The sequence below is a fragment of the Schistocerca nitens genome, chromosome 7, assembly GCF_023898315.1.
Source record: "Schistocerca nitens isolate TAMUIC-IGC-003100 chromosome 7, iqSchNite1.1, whole genome shotgun sequence".
NCBI lineage: Eukaryota > Metazoa > Arthropoda > Insecta > Orthoptera > Acrididae > Schistocerca > Schistocerca nitens.
Genome location: NC_064620.1, coordinates 513482740 through 513505617, shown reverse-complemented (window position 1 = coordinate 513505617; position 22878 = coordinate 513482740).

Below are 22878 nucleotides of genomic sequence, written 5' to 3'. Positions count from 1 at the left end.
CACGAGGCATCACAACAACGTTTCACCGGGCAACGCCGTGCTGTTTGTGTATGAGTAATCGGTTGGAAACTTTGCCGACCTTGTGTGAATGCTCTGAAAAGCTAATCATTTGCATATCACAGCATCATCTTCCTGTCGGTTAAATTTCGCGTCTGTAGCACGTCATCTTCGTGGTGTAGCAATTTTAATGGCCAGTAGTGTATTTAGAGAGATGCATAACGTATCCTACTCATTTAAATAGTATTCAATTAGACGACTGCGTTAGACAGAGGGTTACAGACAGTTTCATAATGCACTCGTACGCAAAAATTAAGAACGTTAGTCACTGCAAAGTAATATAGCTCAACAAAACTTGTACCATACATATAAAAAACTGCTACAGTATAGTCCAGAAAGAAAGTGATACAAACAGGCTTTGAGACGAACAGAATTACACTTTTATTCAAAGACAACAATTGCACAGAACGCACTGCGTTTTATGATGGTTCTTAATTGGCTGTGTGATCACCAACGACGGCATTGCAAGCTCTGCTACGAGCTCCCATGTTGACCTCAAGGTTGGTCGGGATTTCTCGTGTTAGGGCATTCCATTCCTCCAGCAGTGGGGTTGACAGATGATGGTTGGTTTGCGGTGCATGTGGACCTGATGCTGCAATACGCCTCCCCAATGCATCCCACACTTGCTCGATGCAATTTAAGTTGGGGGAGCGGGCAGACCAGTGCATTTGCCGAATATCATCTCGTTCCAGCAGCTCCTCCACTTGCACTTCTCAATGCGGTTGTGGATCGTCATCCATAAACACGAAGTCTGGGCCACATGTACCCCTGAGAAGATGCACACGGGAAAGGGGTACAGTGTCACACTATCGTTGACCACTTAGTGTACCGTATTCAAAGATTTGGAGGTTAGTACATCCATTCAGCATTATGCATCCCCGCACCATCAACACCTGGATCGACCGCTACGGTCGCAGGTTCGAATCCTGCCTTGGGCTTGGATGTGTGTGTTGTCCTTAGGTTCGTTAGGTTTAAGTAGTTCCATGTTCTAGGGGACTGACGACCTCAGATGTTAAGTCACATAGTGCTCAGAGCCATTTGAACCATTTGACCACCTGGACCACCAAAACCAACACGTTCGACATAGTTCCTGGGTGCATTGTGTCTCTCACAACTCGCCATTCAAGCGTATGTCCACAAACACTACTCAGACTGATTCCACTCTCCTGCGAGAAGAGCACGAGGCCCTATTCTTCTTTACACCAGTCCCCATGTCCTAGGCGCCACAGCAAAAGGTGCTGCTGGTGTGTGGGTTTCAACGTAACACAACCTACAGGTCTCCTAGCAAAAAAGCAACCTCCATGCAGTTGAGCTGTGCGCGACTCGTGTTCGCGCCATTTTTTACTTGACATCTTGTCTTTGCGGTACTACCGCCCCGTTTCGATTTACTGGCGTCACTAAGTTGCTGGCCTGCCTGCCTGTGAATGGCAGCAGCAGCGCTACCGATAACAGCACTGTTGTACTATCTTTGGAGGGACCGCTAGTATTGCCGGGTCGTGGTGTGCGGGGAGTTCAGTCGGGATGGAGCTCCAGTGAGGTCTATTCAGCCAGTACTTGCCCGACTGCTGTGGACACACACATGCATTGTCCGACGGAAGGAGACTTGAATGAGACGACCGCTGGTTGGTCGTTCGGTCGGTCGTGTCATCGGGCGACGTGTATTTGGTCTTCCGATCACTTCTGAACCCCTTCAATTGAACATCTTGCAGGACTTCGGTCGGTTCCTTCATTGTGCAGAGATGTCGGGTGGCCAATGGGCTGTTGTTCCCTCTGCATTGTTTTGTCCGAGCCAGTGTCTCTGGGACATCCTCCATCCGAAGCGAGTCGGGACGGAGGAGCAGTGAGTTCCGGACGGCCATGACTCGCCTGAACATTGCCGACACACATGAACTGAGTGGGGACGACCTTGGTTGGTCGTTCGGTCGCTCGTCTCATCGGACGACGTGTATTTGGTCGCCGACCGCTTCTGGGCTCTCCGTGTGTGTCGACTTGCTATTCGTCCTTGTTGTTGTTCAGTTACGGTTTTAGTATTGTTCGAGATTTTTGTGGAAGTGTTTTCGTGGAACCGTGTGTAGCTTGTGGTTTTGAATGAGCAGCTATTTTAATGCTGTCTGCGTCCTGCATGTAGTGAGTCATTCAGGATGGGGCTCTGCGGCGCGAGGTGGGGCCGCTGGTGGTGTGCACGCACTGTCAGATCGTGAGGTGCTAGCTGCGAGAGTGACAAGTTCGTTGCCCACTGAACCTGGACGCTGAAGTTGAGTGATCAATTAACCTGTTATGGAACCTCATCTACTGTGACATCTATTCTTTCATTTGCAGGTTGTTGCCCCCTTGGCTGTTTGGGCTAGCAGCATCATCTGATGTGTGGGGTTTGGCGAAATCTTGCAGCCGTCTTCCTATGTGGTGATTAATTATTAAATTATTAAATTGACTGTTACTTATTAGTGAAGTGCACCAGCGGTATTTTCTTCCAGTGGCCGTTAACGCTCCAGTTAACGCTCCCGTTACCACAACACTTATGCCTCAATAACATAGGTGACCGGTTTCGGTCATATTTATATAACCGTCTTCAGACCCATGGCTTCCTTGGAGGATGGTAGGCGGAGCTCTCCTCAGCTGCTACGAAGTCAACTGAGGAGAGCTCCGCCTACCATCCTCCAAGGAAGCCAAGGGCCTGAAGATGGTTATATAAATATGACCGAAACCGGTCACCTATGTTATTGAGACATAAGTGTTGTGATCGAGACTGAACTTTAGTTAAAATATAATTATGATCACAGTTCACCGCGACATTGAATGCAGCCTGATGGCGTTGCGGGCACGTGACGCAGTAACAGAAGTATGTAAGCGGAGCAGACACGGACGGGAGAGCACCGTAGCAAAGATATTGGCTGCAGATAGGGAAATCAATTGAGATAAGCGACTTTGACAAAGGGGAGATTATTGTTACGCAGAGCCTGAGAGCGAGTAACCCGAAAACGGCGAAACTGCTCGAATGTCCACGTTCTACTGTCGTGAGCACATTCGGAAAGAGGTAGAAGATCAGTGAAACAGCAGCTAAATGGTTGGACGTGCACGACTCTTCATAGAACATGGAGCTCGGAGATTTGTCTGCTCTGTAAAATAGGATTGACCTGTGGCGTCTGAGCCGAAAGAGCACACTGTTGGTGCGCGTAAGTGTTTCGGAACACACCGTTCATCGTACATTTTGGACATGGAGGTCCGCAGTAGACCACCCCAACATGTTAACATATTGACCCAACGACGTCATCAGTTGCGATTTCAGTAGGAATGAGACCACGGTAATCGACCGTCGATCAATGGAAGCCTGTCAGCTCGTCGGGTGAATCACATTTTTTGCTACACTAGGTCGATGGTCGTCTCCACAAACGTCGTCATCGAGGTTAACGGCGGATCGAAACGTGCAGCGCGCCACTGATGGAGGCTGGGGAGAGCAGTATTATGCTGTGGGGATTCTCCTGCGCTTGCATGGGACCATTGGCAGGAATCGAAGACATGCTGACAGCTGCGAACCACCTGCATCCCTTCATGCTTGATGTCTTCCCCATCAGCGATGTCATATTTTAGCAGTATAATTTGTACGAGTTTCGGAGTCACAACCGTGCTACAGCGGTCTGAGGACTTATGCGTAGATATCTAATGCCATATATCTCCACAAACGTACTAACAAACTGACGGATCCCTGACAGGGACACACTCCTGTTCCATTCGCGAAAGGTGTGTCTGTAGGCATCTGTTGGTAAGCCAATGTAAGAAGTCGGACGTCCCTGGTTCTACCGTCATGTTCATTTCGTGAGATTTATGGCTGAGGAAGTAATTTATTGCCGGATGCTTACTGAAACGTGAGATTCTGGAACCTGAACAGCAAACTTCTCATTGATGCAAAGCCCCCTCCCCCCTTCTTAAAGCGTCTGTAGTTAAAGTTGGATCATTATTTCTGTGACGCTCTCTCGCTGGCTGAACCAAACCACAAATAAAAGTAGAGCTCTTCTTTGAACCTTCTGTTTGGCCTACAATAATACTGCTCAGATTGACGAGCAGTGCTTAGGAATCGATCGTAGTTGGTAAGCTAGCTCTTTTCTGGAAGAGTTACTTTTGCTTACGACACATGCAATAAATTTTACTGTAGTATCTTCATTCCCTAGGATTAATTTTATGTGGCGACTTATCTTAAATTGCTCCGGGCGCGCAACCTTCCAGCCTATGACGTTTAGAGAGTGGATAAACAAAAGAATAGACAGAAGTTAAGACGGCTGTTTTAATGCTTCAGGTGTTCTATGTAGTCTCACCTCTCCCCCCAACTAGTCTCTCCTCCCCCCCCCCCCCCCCCCAACTTGAGTACAACGCACAGAACGTTCATACAACCACGTGCAACTGTTATTCAGTTATTCTTTGGGATGCTGTTCAACTGGCGCGTTACATTGGCTTCAATGTTTATTATATCGTAAAAGCGTTAATTCTTCGTGTGAATTTCTGAACTTTGGCGTTTTATGGAAGGTTGGAACCGTTAATACCATGTCTCTTCATTCCTGATGACACTTTCCAAAAAATGATTTTGCACGTTTTGCACTTCAATTGAGTCTCGGCAGGCGTTTACGCATCGCTTTTGGTCGGCAGTCAACATATGCAGGACGACGTTTGCACATGCCTTTCTTTTCTTTTTGAGAATGTCGGGGACACTTTTATTAGAGATGTTTCTCCTTTGTTATTTGTGACGCAACAACAACACTGACGCACTATGGCTACAGATCCACTACTTAACACTGCCTGCTCACAACTGATTAGTGGAATACACATCTGTTGTTTACAGCAATTAGTTTAAGCTGACAACGTAGTTACAGCGTTGACGTCGCTTATACACCAGGAACAAAATCAGCCTCACATCATTTTGGAGGAACTGTGTAACGTACATCACGTGTACTATCGTTCTTTTTATCTCCACGGATTTCCATCCTGTCCGCTTTCCAGTCCGAATCCGAGCTGCAAACTATAGTGGTTCCGTTGTCGATGGGACGCAAAGCCCTAATATTTTTAAGTTGAGTGTGTAATGTCTCGACTCTATTCAGTTAATATAGCGCAAATGAAAATTAAATAGGGATTCAAAATGACTACAACTATGAGTATGTAATGTAAGGCGATACATTAATTGAAAGGTGGCTACACTGAGTCACAGCGCCAGAGATTGCGCCAAAGAGTTTTATTCCGCCGCCTCCACTGGCAGTGCTTGTTCAGAAGTTGTGGTGGTTAGTGCTTTGCTGAGAGAATGTTGATAGCTGTACTATTTGAGGCCATGTCGTGTGCAGTTGTTTTGATGGGCTAGACAGCAGATGTTGTTCGAATGCAGATGTTGTAATGATGAGAGTGTATTTTTAGTCAATATATATGAAGGTAAAAAACATTGTTTTATTTTTTTAAAATTTCGTAACTAACAATGCCTCTTGGTCACAGGTTCAGTCAACAAAGCATCTGGCTTGTGTTCATGTATTAGACTGTAATTCGGGTTTCTATGTGCAGTTATAGTATTTCAGTTTTTTTTCTAATTAATTCAGTGTAAATGGTATTTAAAATATCTTGTCTTATTGAGGAAGAACCGTGCCAGATGTGTACGTTGAATCACACTTCCACACATAGAACAGTTACACTTGTGCTTTGTTGTTCGTAGTTTTTGTTTCGTAGCTTTTATAGTTGCTGGGGACTTAATTAATTAATTGTGATAACGGAAATTTCCTTTCATTCTTTGTTGTTATTCTATGCAGTCAGATTGCGTACTAATACTACTCAGGGCCAATCGGTTACGAGACTTCGTAACCAGACAGTCAGCTACTAAAATTAAAAATATTTGCATTTTATTTAATTAAGCCCACATGCACGTGGCGACCCTGCCAGGATCGTCCTTTGGAAATCTTCTGATAGTAGAATGCAGACAGTAGTATTGTTGACGTAATTTGTAGTTAAGTAATTGTAGTCTATATTGCATGTGTAGATTTGGTAATGAACATTTGTAGTTGTCTTGTTTTTCTTCTAATGGTATTTTTGCAGAATTAAATCTCGACGCTCTAAGGGAATACATCATATGTCTAACGTTAAAATTTTTGTGGAATGACATACTTTTGAGAAATTAACAGTTATACGTAAACACACACAGAGTACAAGGATACCGCGCCGTGTTCTGGCGGCGGCACATACTCAAAGCAACAGTCAAGTCTGCGCGCTGCACAAGGCAGTCGTTGACCGCAAACAATTACTTCCTACGTCACGCGTACCTACAGCTGATCGAGCACTCAGTGCGAATGCACTGAAAACCGTAAACAAATACACAGTCTAATTTCTCCGAATAAATTCAGTATAAAGCTATAGTGACTTGATAAATTATGTTATTAACGTTCAGTATTTTTCAGGATACGGTTGTATAAAATATTTAAGACCTTCAGGTAAATTCTGTGTGTGTCCGACGTTAAGAGGACTTGCTATCGAGAAAATTTTCAGGAAGAATGTAATTTCTAAGAAGAAAGTAATAAACTAAAAAGGTAACTATTAATTGAGTTTATTTTTCAGGCAACATATTTCCACTTAGGTACGTACTTTAGACGTAATTTGCTGCTCGCGATTACGTGATTTATACTTTGTGCTAAATTTTATGTTCTATGAATTTACTTGTGAAGCGACGTGCTTGCGTACATTAACTGATCTTGACAATGTTTTATTAATGAACATTGTTATTACTTGCGTATATTATGCATCGCTTGGCTGCTATGCTTTTTCACTGATGTTATATTTTTTTATTATGTGCCTGCTGTGCTTATTTATTTAAACTGTAATTGTCAACTGATTAATTGTGCTGACTGTGGTTATGTATGTAAGTTATACTTTTTGATTTATCTGCTTGCGCCTTCATGTTTACTTATTAAGATTACATATGAACATTTATTTGCTTATGCTGATATGATGCTAATGACCTGTTTATTATGTAAGATATATATTTGCTGCTTTGTGTATGGATTGCATATTTATACATTTCTGTTTGTTGTCATAACTACTCTTTAATTTGGTATATAGAAATGCTGATATGTGGTGTACGAACATGGAGTTTAGGTCACACTATGGTATTAATTATAGATTGTTCGTTTGGCAGAGCCTCGTTGTAGGAATTGTGCTGCATCCACTTGTTGACATTCTGTTCTCCACTGGTATATTTACTCGCTATTGCATGTTTTGCTTACGCTCAGTGCCTTATATTTTTAAGATAAGAAAATGAACTGCTATAATTCGACGAACGACATTAGTACAAGAAACTTCATAGAAGTCACATGAGCGGGAGGTTTTATGGAAGCTGTATAAATTTATGCTAATGGGAAGGAAGCTAACGACATGACATACCAACACTAGGTTTAGACCATTGACAGTTATTACATTGCATTCTTCGTGAGCAATTGAAATAGCAAGTGACACTTGACACAAAAAATACTCCACATGTTTGCTTCTGTTTTGCCATGATTCTTAAAGTGGTGTACACACTGTGAAATATTATGATCATTCACACTCCGCACTCGTACTTCCTTACTGAAAGTTATTCAAACTAAAGGGTGTTGGAGATCATGTATGCATTTCTTTTATTTAATGATGGACAAGGTAACCAATATGTATTTTATAATTCATAATGAGTAGAAGATTTGGGGTAAGATGGATTACACAGAGGTTGTGTGTGGACATTGTGTCTTCGGATTGTATGGGATGATGAATTGAAGATTGCACTAGAATTTTATCTGTACTTGTTCGAGGAGACTGACTAGAGGAAAGAGTTGTTATGGAAGTGAAATGATATTGGCGATAAGGTTTATATGTATCGACGTATTGAAGAAGTATTATTGAGGTATTGAGATTGTGTGAAGTTGATGATTATTGGAGTTTTGGTGGACAAGAGGTAAGGTAAATGATATTGATGATAAGGTTTATATGTATCGACGTAAGAGGTATTATTGAAGTATTAAGATTATGTGATGCTGATGATTATTGGAGTTTTGGTGGATAAGAGGTAAAGAAAGTGAGGAGTATATTTTTTTGTTGGTTTATATGGAACAAGGAGGATGAAATGGCAGACTAGAACACTAAAGTGGAAGGAAGATTCTCTACACACACACTTTGTTAAATCACTAAGCAGTATATACTTTTTTTTGGAGAGAGGAAGCATTTGCATATCTTGTCACATTGACAGTTGTTCAGCAACCGTACATTTGATTTGGCTTGGCAAACATTGGTCTTGACATGATGACTACGATGTTGACTAACTATTATTGACTGTTATACATCGCTGCCACTACTACTTGATACACATGTCGAACATCAAATCTTTGACAGAATTGCATTTACACAGTTAACACTATTCAATTACACAGTAGTACTTAATGTGGATGAAATGTGAGTGAGTGTGTTTTGTGTGTTTTCCTTTCCTAATCCCAAATAATTGGTACCGACCTATCTCCTAAACATTATTTTACGTGTTTCTTGTGGCTTGCACTGACACCCATAAATATTATAGGTTTACAGATATTTGTGTATTTCTAATATTTAATATGACAATTATCTGATATCATTTGTGTGTCTATTATTATTTTTATGTTTAGTGTAAGAGCATTGATGATAATTTTGTAAAAGCAATTGTGTCTGCATTCAAACTGTTGTTCGTGCTTGCACCTGTTCAACATTGATGGGTGCCACTTACAAATGTTTAATTTATGCTGATGAACTCTGATGAACTGTCTAATTAGTGATAGTGAATATTATGGACTGTTACCAGCACTTGTTCAACATGATGGGTGCCATTTGGAAATGTTTAATTTCTGCTTATAAACTGTGATGAACAATCTAATTAGTGATAGTGAATATTATGGACTGTTACCCGCACTTGTTCAACATGATGGGTGCCACTTGGAAATGTTTAATTTCTGCTGATAAACTCTGATGAACTGTCTGATTAGTGATAGTGAATATTATGGACTGTTACCTGCACTTGTTCAACATTGCTGGGTGCCACTGATGGAACTGCTTTTACTGAAATGATGTCACTTGTTGGTGTCTGCACCTGTTCAACATTGCTGGGTGCCACTGTAGGAACTGCTTCTACTGAAATAATGTCACTTGTTGGTGTCTGCACCTGTTCAACATTGCTGGGTGCCACTGATGGAACTGTTTCTACTGAAATAATGTCACTTGTTGGTGTCTGCACCTGTTCAACATTGCTGGGTGCCACTGATGGAACTGCTTCTACTGACATAATGTCACTTGTTGGTGTCTGCACCTGTTCAACATTGCTGGGTGCCACTGATGGAGCTGCTTCTACTGACAAAATGTCACTTGTTGGTGTCTGCACCTGATCAACATTGCTGGGTGCTACTGTTGGAACTGTCAACTACTCTGAGGAGTGCTACTTGTTTATTGAACTATTGAAAGGATTTTATGTGAATATTTGTATAAACTGATTTTTTTGTGTATTTACTGTTTATGAAATGTTATGAGACTCTTACCTACACCTATTCGTAATTGCTGGTGCCATTGATTGAATGATACTTGTGTAAACTATTATGTAAAATCACATGTGTGCAAGCATTTGTATTCCTTACTGTATTTTATATATTAGGTTATTGCAGGGTCAGTGTAAAGCCAAAATTTATCTAGTTATGTGATATTTACTTATTAATATTATCTTTTATTTTTGTTTGTATTTTTTTGACGAATTTGGTGGTATTTTCAGCACCAATGCTGGCAAAAATATCATCAAATTCTAGCCCGTGGAGGAGGGGCATATGAAAGGTGGCTACACTGAGTCACAGCGCCAGAGATTGCGCCAAAGAGTTTTATTCCGCCGCCTGCACTGGCAGTGCTTGTTCAGAAGTTGTGGTGGTTAGTGCTTTGCTGAGAGGATGTTGATAGCTGTACTATTTGAGGCCATGTCGTGTGCAGTTATTTTGATGGGCTATACAGCAGATGTTGTTCGAATGGAGATGTTGTAGTGTTCAGAGTGTATTTTTAGTCAACATATATGAAGGTAAAAAACTTTTTTTATTTTTTTTTTTAAATTTCCTAACTAACAATGCCTCTTGGTCACAGGTTCAGTCAACAAAGCATCTGGCTTGTGTTCATGTATTAGACTGTAATTCGGGTTTCTATGTGCAATTGTAGTATTTAAGTTTTTTTCTAATTAATTCAGTGTAAATGGTATTTAAAATATCTTGTCTTATTGAGGAAGAACCGTGCCAGATGTGTACGTTGAAACACACTTCCACACACAGAACAGTTACACTTGTGCTTTGTTGTTCGTAGTGTTTGTTTCGTAGCTTTTATAGTTGCTGGGGACTTAATTAATTAATTGTGATAACGGAAATTTCCTTTCATTCTTTGTTGTTATTCTATGCAGTCAGATTGCGTACTAATACTACTCAGGGCCAACCGGTTACGAGACTGCGTAACCGGACAGTCAGCTACAAAAATTAAAAATATTTGCATTTTATTTAATTAAGCCCCCATGCATAATATGAATTACAGAGAATGTGAAAGAACTTTTTTACACGTTTTATACATATTTCATAGACTCGCCATGGTAACAAAGACGACATCTAAGCGATAATACGTATCACGTATTCTGAAGCACATGTGTAGTCACACGTACATTTTGAGTTCTCGCATTGCTTTCGTGAAAGGAGGCGCATACACAAGGTCTTCCTCATAACCGGGTGAGAAGAGATCTGTAGGTGTCAGATCTTGACATGGGGGTGACCAAGAGCTGAACACAACGTAATCATGTGCAGTACGATTGAAACAACGGTTTGTAAGAGCTGATTTAAATAGCTGCTCACTTCCAGCATGCTGGATGGCAATAGGCGGCAATTTACTATGATTCAATGAAATTACGAAACCGTCAAAGTTGCACAGAGGTTGTTTTTATTTAACTGGCGACCAGTTTTTCACCTTAGTCCATTATCAATTACCCGCGTATGTGCCACCATAATATGTGTATGCTGGCCACGATGCCTGCAGGAGTGGCTAAATGCAAGATACTGTTTGCATAGGACAGTTCAGTGCTGGGTTTTCTCCACGCACCACTGAGCTATCGTATGCAAATAGCACACTATGTGATCAAAAGTATCCTGACACCCCCAAAAACATACGTTTCTCATATTGTGCTGCCACCTACTGCCAGGTACTCCACATAAGTGACCTCAGTAGTCATTAGACATCGTGAGAGAGCAGAATGGGGCGCTCCGCGAAACTCAAGTGTTCAAACGTGGTCAGGTGATTGGGTGTCACTTGTGTCTGTACGCAAGATTTCCACACTCCTAAACATCCCTAGGTCCAATGTTTCCGAAGTGATAGTGAAGTGGATACGTGAAGGGACACGTACAGCACAAAAGCGTACAGGCCGACCTCGTCTATTGACTGACAAGAGACCGCCGACAGTTGAAGAGGGTCGTCATGTGTAATAGGCAGACATCTATCCAGACAATCACACACGAATTCCAAACTGTATCAAGATCCACTGCAAGTACTACGATAATTAGGCGGGAGGTGAGAAAACTTGGATTTCACGGTCGAGTGGCTGCTCATAAGCCACAGATCACAACGGTAAATGCCAAACGAAGCCTCGCTTGATGTACGGAGCGTAAACATTGGGCGATTGAACAGTGGAAAAACATTGTATGGAGTGACGAGTCACGGTACACAATGTGGCCATCCGATGGCAGGGTGAGGGTATGGCGAATGCCCGGTGAACTTCATCTGCCAGCGTGTGTAGTGCCAACAGTAAAATTCGGAGGCTGTGGAGTTATGGTGTGGTCGTGTTTTCCAAGGATGGGGCTTGCACCCGCTGTTGTTTTGCGTGGCACTATCACAACACATGTCTACATTGACATTTTAAGCACCTTCTTGCTTCTCGCTGTTGAAGAGCAATTCGGGGATGGCGATTGTATCTTTCAACACGATCGAGCACCTGTTCAAAATGCACGACCTGTGGCGGAGTGGTTAGACGACAATAACATCCCTGTAATGGACTGGCCTGCTCAGAGTCCTGACCTAAATCCTATGGAACACGTTTGGGATGTTTTGGAACGCCGACTTCGTGCCAGGCCTCACCGACCGACACTGATACCTCTCTTCATCTTATATACCTGTTATATGTAAATATATACCGCCTGATAGTGAGCCTGTGCACAAGCCGTGGGGAGCCTTCCGGCCGTAGCGTTATTGCTTCCAAATACTGCTGTGGGCCTTAACGCTGTTCTCTTAAGTTAGTGCAATTTGGGAATCATGCTGAGTCATTATGTCCGTTAGTTAAGTGAGGCCACTTTGTTAATATTAGGGTTTCTGTAAGTCATTTTACTGGCTGAGTTACTACTAGCCATTCTTATTTAACACTTATGTTAATCATTTGTGTATCATTAGTGAATGTGCAACTTGTTATTTTTCGTGTGTGCCAGTTTTGCGACGTTGGTTGGCCCACCTTGCATTTTTAGCATAAGCATGTTTCACTGTGGACCTTTATGTGGGTAGTTCGGTTTTATTACGGTTTAAGATCTTTGCTTTTTAATGAAGTTATGATATTATGTGGCTGTGCAACTTTTGGTTGGAAGTGTATAGTGTTACTAGTCTTTTGAGGTGTGATTAAATAAGAACGATTTTTATGATTGATTATTTCACCGTGCCTACTATCTATGATTTCGGTTGCGGACGCATAATATGATTCTTATTCGTGTTTATGTAATTAAATTAAAGTGAAGATTTGTATATTGCTTCAGTAAGAGCGCAAATGTCCGAATTGAAGTTTATAATAATGTCTGTTTTGAGTCAAATTAAAATTGTAAAACAATCACAAGCTTGTCCATCACTAGTGATCTGGGGTTTCCTATTTCCTGTAAATAACTGTGGTGAGATTGTAATTATTGATTTTCTAAAGAATTGAGTAGTACCATGGTTGTGGCAGAGCAGTACTGAGGGGGGGGGGTCCTTTCTACCCTTCATGTTGATCGAAGGTTGTGATTCGAGTGTACTTTATTGTACAGTTCCATTCCTTGGCAGAAAATGCTGTTTTGAGTTTTATATTTATTTTTTATTGGCAAATGTTGAGTCTAGCTCTTATTCCATGGTCATTGACAGAGCTGTTTATGCAGTAATTACCAACATTATTTTTGATGTGTGCAACTGACTGGTATATGTATTCACATGAAGCAGTTAAAATTCCGTGTTTCGAGCAGATATTTACAATGAACTCAACTACTATTTTTGGTTATTATTCTTATGGCTCTGTTCTGGAGTCTGAAAACTGTGTTCATATTTTGTGCATTTGTTCCCCAAAAAAGAATGCCATAGCTAAGAACTGAGTGTACATATGAATAATATGTAACAAAAGGACACTGCACTGATGATAGGATTCTAAGGGCATGACAGGCTGATGACGTTCTGTTTGCAAGTACCGTTGTGTGTTCACACCACTTACGCAGAGAATCCTAGAAATTTTACATTTGTTACACAGACTATAGAGGTGTCATCTACAATTAAATTTATCATTGTCATTTTCCCTCTTCAAACTGAAGTCCATGGCATTAGCTTTCTTTACTCTTCAATGTCACCTTATTGCTTATTGACCAATCGTAAATTTCCTTGAGAGGTTCATTTGCTTTCTCTGTAAGGGGTTCTTTTGTTTTCTCAGAGACTACGATATTGCTTTCATCAGCGAAGAGAATTTTTTCACCATGAGTAACACTACTCGGAGAGTCATTGATGTATATCAGGAATAGTATTGGTCCTAATATGGTACCTTGCGGAACCCCTATATAAATGTATTCTGGTTCTGATAAGTGTTTTACTAAATATTTAGATCTATTTGAAGTACGTCTTATTTCTACTCTTTGTATACTGTCTGCTAGATATTGACATTATCTACCCCTCTTATTCCTAATGCTTCTAATTTATTGAATAGAATCTTGTGGTCGACTGTATCAAAGACCTTAGAAAGATCCAAAAATATGCCTGTGGCGCACTCATCTTTATCAAGAGCATTAAGTACAATTTTTGTGAATTCTACCGTTGCTGAATCCGTATATTTATTTCTTCGGAAACCAAACTGTGATTCACTTAAAAGATTGTATTTATTTAGGTAATTCATTAATCTGTCTTTCATAAGTGCTTGTATTATTTTTGAGAACTGTGACAGCAGGGAGATGGGCTGGTAATTTTGTATGTCTTCTGCATTACCTTTCTTAAGAAAAGGTACAACTCTTGCCTGTTTTAACTGCTCTGGAAATGTTCCTGACGTGGAGGATTCATTTATTAGATTTGTTAAGGGGCCTTGTATAATCTCAATGCATTGTTTCAGTACACACATTGGTACTTCATCTAAGCCTAATGACTTTTTATTTTTTAGTTTTCGAACAGTTTTATTGAGTTCATTCTCTGTGGTTGGAAATAACGTCACTGTATTTAGTGCAAGATTATTTACAGGTGTTATATTTGTTTTGGGGAATTTTTGCTGTAGCTTCTCTGCATTACTTGAAAAATGCTCGTTTACATAGTTTGCTAAGTGTTGTGGATCATTTATTACCTTATCCCCCTCCCTTAGCAGTATGTTATTCTGTGTTTGTTTGCCTCTCACCGTTTCCTTTTTTATAATATCCCAGACTGCTTTGCTTTTATTCTCTGCAATATATATTATTTTGTCATTAAATGACTTTTTTGCAGCAATCAGCACCTTTCTATAGATCTTTTTGTATCTACAATAGAAATTTAATAATTCTGCATCACTGACACTATTTTTCGTGGAACTGAGGTATTGAAGTGTTTGGGAGCACTTCTTAATACCTACTGTTATTCATATGTTTCTGTGAGATGTTGATACAGTCATGCATACTTTTGAAAATGCCTTTTCAAAGTTCAATTTAAGTAATGTGGAGAATTTAGAGAATTTCATATTCACATTGAGTTTCCTTATACACTTCATCCCAGATTTGTTCTGCTAGTTCTTTTGAAAAATCTTTTATTTTGATTTCTGATAGCGGTCGTTTGTAGGCTTGTAGTTTAAGGAAAGATTCGATGCCTGATTTTACAGTTGTTATTTGATAGAGATGGTCTGATAGTCTGAGATCTTTTACAACTACATCACATTTTTCCCTGTCCATATTTGTGGCCATATGGTCAATTACTGATGCACTCATTGTAGTAACTGTGGTTGCACTAATGACCAATAGGGACATGCCAAAACTTTGAAGGATACTTATAAGGGTGTTGCTTGATTCATTTATGATATTAGTGTTGATGTTAATGTCCCCACACAGAATTATGTTGACCTTTGTACTTGAGACTTTATCTAGAAGTTTTATTAATTTATTGAAAAAAGTGTACACTCTACCACTGGGCGATCTATACAAACACAAAATGATTAATTTTTTGATGAAAATCAAGCCCTGTTAATTCAATAGCTGATATTACAAAGTGTTTGTCTTCACTTACTGGACCGAGGTCATGTCTTGGTTTGAACTGTGTTCCTTTTCTGATACAAATGCATGATCCTCCATACCTTGAAGCAGTTGTGCAGTAATTGTTTGCCCTTTCATACAATGATAGTACTACATGTTGGATTTCTGTGTCTCTACGCCAGTGCTCAGGTACGCAGCTCGTGGTCTAGTGGCGAGCGTTGTTGCCTTTGGATCACAGGGCCCCGGGTTCAATTCCTCGCCAGGTTGGGGATTTTCTCTGCCTGGGGCTGGGTGTTTGTGTTATTCTCATCATTTCATCATCATCATTCGTGACAGTGGCTAGATTGGATTGGGAAAAAAATTGGACTGCGTAAAAAGTGGGGCTTCGTACGGGCGCTGATGGCCGCGCAGTTGAGCGCCCCACAAACCGAATATCATCATCAACAGTGCTCAGTAACACGAACAACTGTGCAGCTAAACTTCTGTGGAGCTAAACTTCTAATAGTTGTATTTTATTTTTTATTGGCTGCATGTTTTGATGGAGGATTAATAAGTCTGTGATATGCCCCATGTTACCCTTTCCAGTGGTGTAGGTCCACTGTGTCTAGCATGCAGAAAGGTTGGTTATGTACCCTCAACTTGCCTCCTTCTAACCAACACGCGGCCGTGAACCAGCCAGACACAACCAGCTTTCATCAGAAAACACAACATACTTCCACTCCGCCCTAAAATGATCTCTAGCTTGACACGAGTGAAGTTGTAAATGGCGATGGTTCGGGGGCAGTGGAATGCACGCTGCAGTGTGTCTGTCTCGGAGCTGTCCTTAAAGTAACCAGTTAGTAAAGGTTCGTTGTGTCACTGTGGTGCCAACTGCTCCTCAAATTGCTGCTGCGGATGCAGTACGATGAGCCAGAACCACACGCCGAACACGATCGTCTTCCCTCTTGGTAGTGCCACGTGACCGTTCGGAACTCGATCTTTCTACAGCCGCACATTCTCGTGTCCACCGCTGCCAGCAAGCATGTAAAGAGTCTACATTCCTGCCAATTCTTTCTGCAATATCGAAGAGCAACATCCAGCATCTCGTAGCACTATTACACGACCTCGTTTAGACTCAGCAGGTGTTCATAATGGCTTGGGATTTTTGACACATATCAACTCACCACGTCCAATTTCAAAGGTAACTAACGCTCACGGTCGTTACAGCATGTAGTTAAAGCAAACCTGAATTGCTTCCTTATAGTGGCGCTACTAGCGCCATTCTCATGCGACTTGCGCGAAATGTGAATCGACATCATCTTTCAGATATAGGTTGTCGCGTAATCCCCACTGCGCTTTTGACTTTATACCTGTGTGGAGTTTATATGGCATGATATTTTAATTAACTGTACATTGCTTATAGTTGCGAGCGCGACAGATAAAACGCGATTCTCACTATTAGTTTCTGCAGTGGGAAATATTTTAACTTCGTGCACCTTGATCTATTACGTGGGGGTTCGCACAACACTAAAAGATTTCCTGCTGTGCACGTATGACCTTTAATTTGCAAACAATTTTGCTGTAACCCTGATCTGGCTTGTTAGAAATGGAACACGGCATCATTACTGTAACTAATTATGAAATTAAACGTGTCCTTCGCTACTTTCATCTCTGAAATGCACTGAAAATTACTCTTATTATACGTACAGAAGTTACAGTATGCTATGTTCGCTAAACGCAAAAGCTGCAGTGGATTTTTTAATATATGAACACTATATGATGTAAGGATGTAGAGGCTTGTCTCACTAGGGGTAAGATAGATACTGCCTACAGGAAAATTAAAGAGACCTTTGGAGAGAAGAGAACCACTTGTATGAATATCAAGATCTCAGATGGCAACCCAGTTCTAAGCAAAGAAGGGAAGGCAGAAAGGTGGAAGGAGTATATAGAGGGTTTATACAAGGGCGATGTACTTGAGGACAATATTATGGAAATGGAAGAGGATGTAGATGAAGATGAAATGGGAGATACGATACTGCGTGAAGAGTTTGACAGAGCACTGAAAGACCTGAGTCGAAACAAGGCCCCGGGAGTAGACAACATTCCCATTAGAACTACTGACGGCCTTGGGAGAGCCAGTCCTGACAAAACTCTACCATCTGGTGAGCAAGATGTATGAGACAGGTGAAATACCCTCAGACTTCAAGAAGTATATAATAATTCCAATCCCAAAGAAAGCAGGTGTTGACAGATGTGAAAATTACCGAACTATCAGTTTAATAAGTCACAGCTGCAAAATACTAACGCGAATTCTTTACAGACGAATGGAAAAACAGGTAGAAGCGGACCTCGGGGAAGATCAGTTTGGATTCCGTAGAAATGTTGGAACACGTGAGGCAATACTAACCTTACGACTTATCTTAGAAGAAAGATTAAGAAAAGGCAAACATACGTTTCTAGCATTTGTAGACTTAGAGAAAGCTTTTGACAATGTTGACTGGAATACTCTTTCACATTCTGAAGGTGGCAAGGGTAAAATACAGGGAGCGAAAGGCTATTTACAATTTGTACAGAAACCAGATGGCAGTTATAAGAGTCGAGGGGCATGAAAGGGAAGCAGTGGTTGGGAAAGGAGTGAGACAGGGTTGTAGCCTCTCCCCGATGTTATTCAATCTGTATATTGAGCAAGCAGTAAAGGAAACAAAAGAAAAATTCGAAGTAGGTATTAAAATTCATGGAGAAGAAGTAAAAACTTTGAGGTTCGCCGATGACATTGTAATTCTGTCAGAGACAGCAAAGGACTTGGAAGACCAGTTGAACGGAATGGACAGTGTCTTGAAAGGAGGATATAAGATGAACATCAACAAAAGCAAAACTAGGCTAATGGAATGTAGTCATATTAAATCGGGTGATGCTGAGGGAATTAGATTAGGAAATGAGACACTTAAAGTAGTAAAGGAGTTTTGCTATTTAGGGAGTAAAATAACTGACGATGGTCGAAGTAGAGAGGATATAAAATGTAGATTGGCAATGGCAAGGAAATCGTTTCTGAAGAAGAGAAATTTAACATCGAGTATAGATTTAAGTGTCAGGAAGTCGTTTCTGAAAGTATTTGTATGGAGTGTAGCCATGTATGGAAGTGAAACATGGACGATAACTAGTATGGATAAGAAGAGAATAGAAGCTTTCGAAATGTGGTGCTACAGAAGAATGCCGAAGATAAGGTGGGTAGATCACGTATCTAATGAGGAGGTATTGAATAGGATTGGGGAGAAGAGAAGTTTGTGGCACAACTTGACTAGAAGAAGGGATCGGTTGGTAGGACATGTTTTGAGGCATCAAGGGATCACAAATTTAGCATTGGAGGGCAGCATGGAGGGTAAAAATCGTAGAGGGAGGCCAAGAGATGAATACACTAAGCAGATTCAGAAGGATGTAGGTTGCAGTAGGTACTGGGAGATGAAGAAGCTTGCACAGGATAGAGTAGCATGGAGAGCTGCATCAAACCAGTCTCAGGACTGAAGACCACAACAACAACAACATGAACACTATCGATTGCCACGACTAACACTAGAGCATGAAACTAAAAATGAAATTTGGTTATCGTATTACTAACCAGAACAGGTTTCATCACAGCAGTCTTTGATATCACACAAGTAAAATTTTATAGCACTGTTTTACTTAAATTATTTACGTCACTGATATTGTAATAGCAGATGCCCATGTCCACCTGAAAATGACGTAATAAAATCCACCATCCACCTCTGAGGTCTCCGGGAAGCTGAAAGAAATAATTTTAATGTACCGTTACCTGCCCGCATGATTGCGGAAAAACTGCTTTCATTCAGTTTAATTTGAATTTGCCGCGGCAGTGGCTCCCGCGATCTCTGCACAGCTCTGCGTCATGAAAAATTCCAAATATGCTGAAAACGGCTAAAAATGTGGAATTAAATACTGGGCAAGCTAGCAACAAATTATTACAAGTATTTTTAACAATTTCTATATTCCAAACTAAACATAAATTTAAAGTACACAACTTTTACATTCATCAGCCTCCAAAGTCGTTTTTCTCGAACAAGGAACAAAAGGGAGCTAACCAAGCATTCAATCGAACTTTGCAGGCTCTTACAAATTTAACGGCTATAAGAAGACAGAGAGAGTAATGTTTTAACCTCCACTATTTATAGGCAATTTAATATGCATCTTTGTTATCTTTTTCAATTATCATTGTTTGTTTCGATTTCTACACTCGCCAACCTTAGGCGTTTTTTGCAAAATATAGATCCATAATTATTGAACAAACATAAAAATGAAAAAAGATTATTTCCTTTTTTTACAGAGTCTTCACAATCGACAACGGTTCATACAGAAATGAAATAATAATGATAATGATAGTAACACAGATAAGTGTTTCTTTTTTTCATGTATTACAACGATTTTGTGAATGTCTTGCCAGGGGGCGTCACAAGGTACACGTCTGCAAACTTTGTGCTTATGTCGCACAGCTCCTTCTTGGCGCTACGATCTCTTTTCCGTCAGTGTAATACGAAAATCATATCCCAGACTGAGATTCATGGAAGAATCTAATGGAAATGTGGGTCATGCACGAAAGGAGAGACTTGCAAGACATTTGTTTGACCGATTATTGAGTATCGTTCATCAATCTCGGATCCTTACCAGGTGGGATTGATGGAAGAGATAGAGAAGGTCCAATGAAGAACTGCGTGTTTCGTCAAGGGATCATTTATTCCGCGCTAGAGCAAACAAAAACGATCAACGAACACCGGCGGCGAACATTACAAGAGAGGCACGGTGCTTCACGGGGAGGTTTACTATTGAAATTTTGAGAGAGCACTTTCCCGTAAGAGTGGGACAATATATTATCTCGTGCCACATACATCTTGCGAAATGGCCACGATGAGAAAATTCGAGAAAGTAGAGCTGTTGCAGAGGCTTATCGATATTCATCAAGTCTAGGTTTATGACATTCAAAGTTGATACAATTGAGACCAAGTATTTTATACATTAATTACACCTGAGTAGATCAGGATGGCACGTGGCTAGAAAATCAGAAGACCTAGGATCCTTCTTCATGATTCGAATTTGTTTTAAATTTCTGCAGAAACCAAGATCGATATAGCTTAATCAAAACACTACCTACGACAGTAATCAGTGCTGGTAACAAGGTGGACTATAAACATGCAGTTATGGGGAATGTACTCCCTTTTATTTGAAATGTCATTGCATCGCAATGTGAGGACGGGGAAAGAAACATATGAATTCACCAGGAAAACGAAAAAGTATGGAATCAAGCACTCCAGCATTCAAACAAATGTACATCTAGCAAGAGAGAAATTATCACGCCATCGTATCTACTGGAACTACTGCAGACTAGGCAGGGAAGTAAGTCATGATTATGAACAGGTACAAAAACCACGAAAATTCTTTACATTGAGAAAAAAAATAATAAAAATCACATTAGGCATTTAAGTGTTTGTTCTGCATCAAAGAAAGAGAGGAATCGATTACAGAAAGCTGTAGCACACTCCTGCATAATCTGATGAGCACTTGGACCGACAGAGACAATCACGTAAAAAGCTCACAAAGCGATAATAAATCGGAAATTAGAAAAAGTAGAAGAAAATAGGTACAACTATAAGTAGTCATTTTACATAAGAGAAAGAGAACGATCGAATTATGAAGGTTACAGCATCCAAGACTAAAAGAGCCCACAAGTCCACCGAAAACATGTCAGAAAATCAGGAAAAGACATTGGAGAATAAGACAGATACACAAAATTTTACTCATTTTACGAAGAAAATTCAGCACAGCTCACTTGTGGATAAGAACAGTTACGTCGGCTTAATCTGGGAACACTTAATAGAACACCAAGGAACACTTGAAATACGAAACTCAAATATTGAACTGCAAAAACCACACGTTAATCAACATTCTAGATAAGTACTGAAGAAAGGAACACTTAAGGGAAGCTTCAGAAATTGAAGAAATCGTTTCTGTCTCAGTATCACATGAGAAAGTGGCTGAAACAAAAACTCATTTAATTATTCTGTTAGAGATTGGGAAATTTAGAGTTTCCAAACCACGTTAGAGTGCAAATAGACCACTTCAACTTATCTAAGGCGTTGAGAATTGGACAACCGGAAGCTATTTGGGGGATGGGGGAGGATGCATGGGATGGGGAGGGGAGGTAAGCCAAATACCTGATACCAACCACTCCGTAAATTTTCACACAAAAGAGCTTTTCTGTACCAGCTGGTAAACTTCTTTGTCCTGCCAAACCACCCTACATTGGCAAAACTGCCCATGCAGACTACAAGACTCCGTTCACCTACGAGAAAACACACTAGTCTCACACACTCAAACCAGACATACAAAATCAAAGTACTTTAACTTTATGTTTTCTAGGTAAAGGGATAAGAAGTGACAACCAACAATACTTTTTACGTTTTATGTTGCACTCGTTCATATTGTAGAATATCTCTGTTAGGACGTGGGGAAAGGGATTGGGATAACAAAACATAGATGCAATGATTGGAAGAAAAAAGGTAAACATGGCTCTTTTGCTTCCATGAGCTTCGCTTCCGTCACATACAGGAAGCTGGAGACATCGAAAACGCAGAGACAACACTACTAAGTGACACAAACGTATGAAATGGATCTGATGGGTCCCTTTCATATGAACGGACTGAAAGCTTGGGTCAAATTACGAAAGGTGTCACCTGACAACCAAAATGATGAATAATATTGACTTAATGGCTGTTCGTTGTAGTCTGACCCTCAGCATTTAACCAACCTCCTCGTTCGCTGTTCGGTCTCCGTTCAGTGGCACCTCATCTGCCTAATTGTGCTGATATGTACTGCTGCGTCATCGAAATAATTCGCCAGCGTCTCACATGAGTACTATCATAGTTTTTTTGTCTACTATACGAATCAACATTCTTGTTTTGTATTGCAAATAATTCACTGCTATCACGTGGTGAGAGAACACAGTGAGATTTAGAGCGTAGAAAAAGATAGGAGTATGAACACCAATGTTAAATTTTGACATTAATGATGTATTTTCCAAGATAAAACGAGATATTACTTTTGGAATTACCACAGTAAATGCCATTTACGATTTTTCTTTCTTTTTGTTGTGCTTGGCACCTAGTATGTAGAATTGCCGTTACGTGCGTTTGTATATGAGACTGTGGGTGGTTTTCACAGGGGAAGGTTGTTGAAACTTGCACTGAAAATGACAATGTATGCTTAAAATTGTTTCATTTACGTTGCAGCTAAGAGGAACCACTGGATTATTTCCTCTAGGGGAGTAAAAGGAAGCGCAGTGTTTGGACGAGAATGC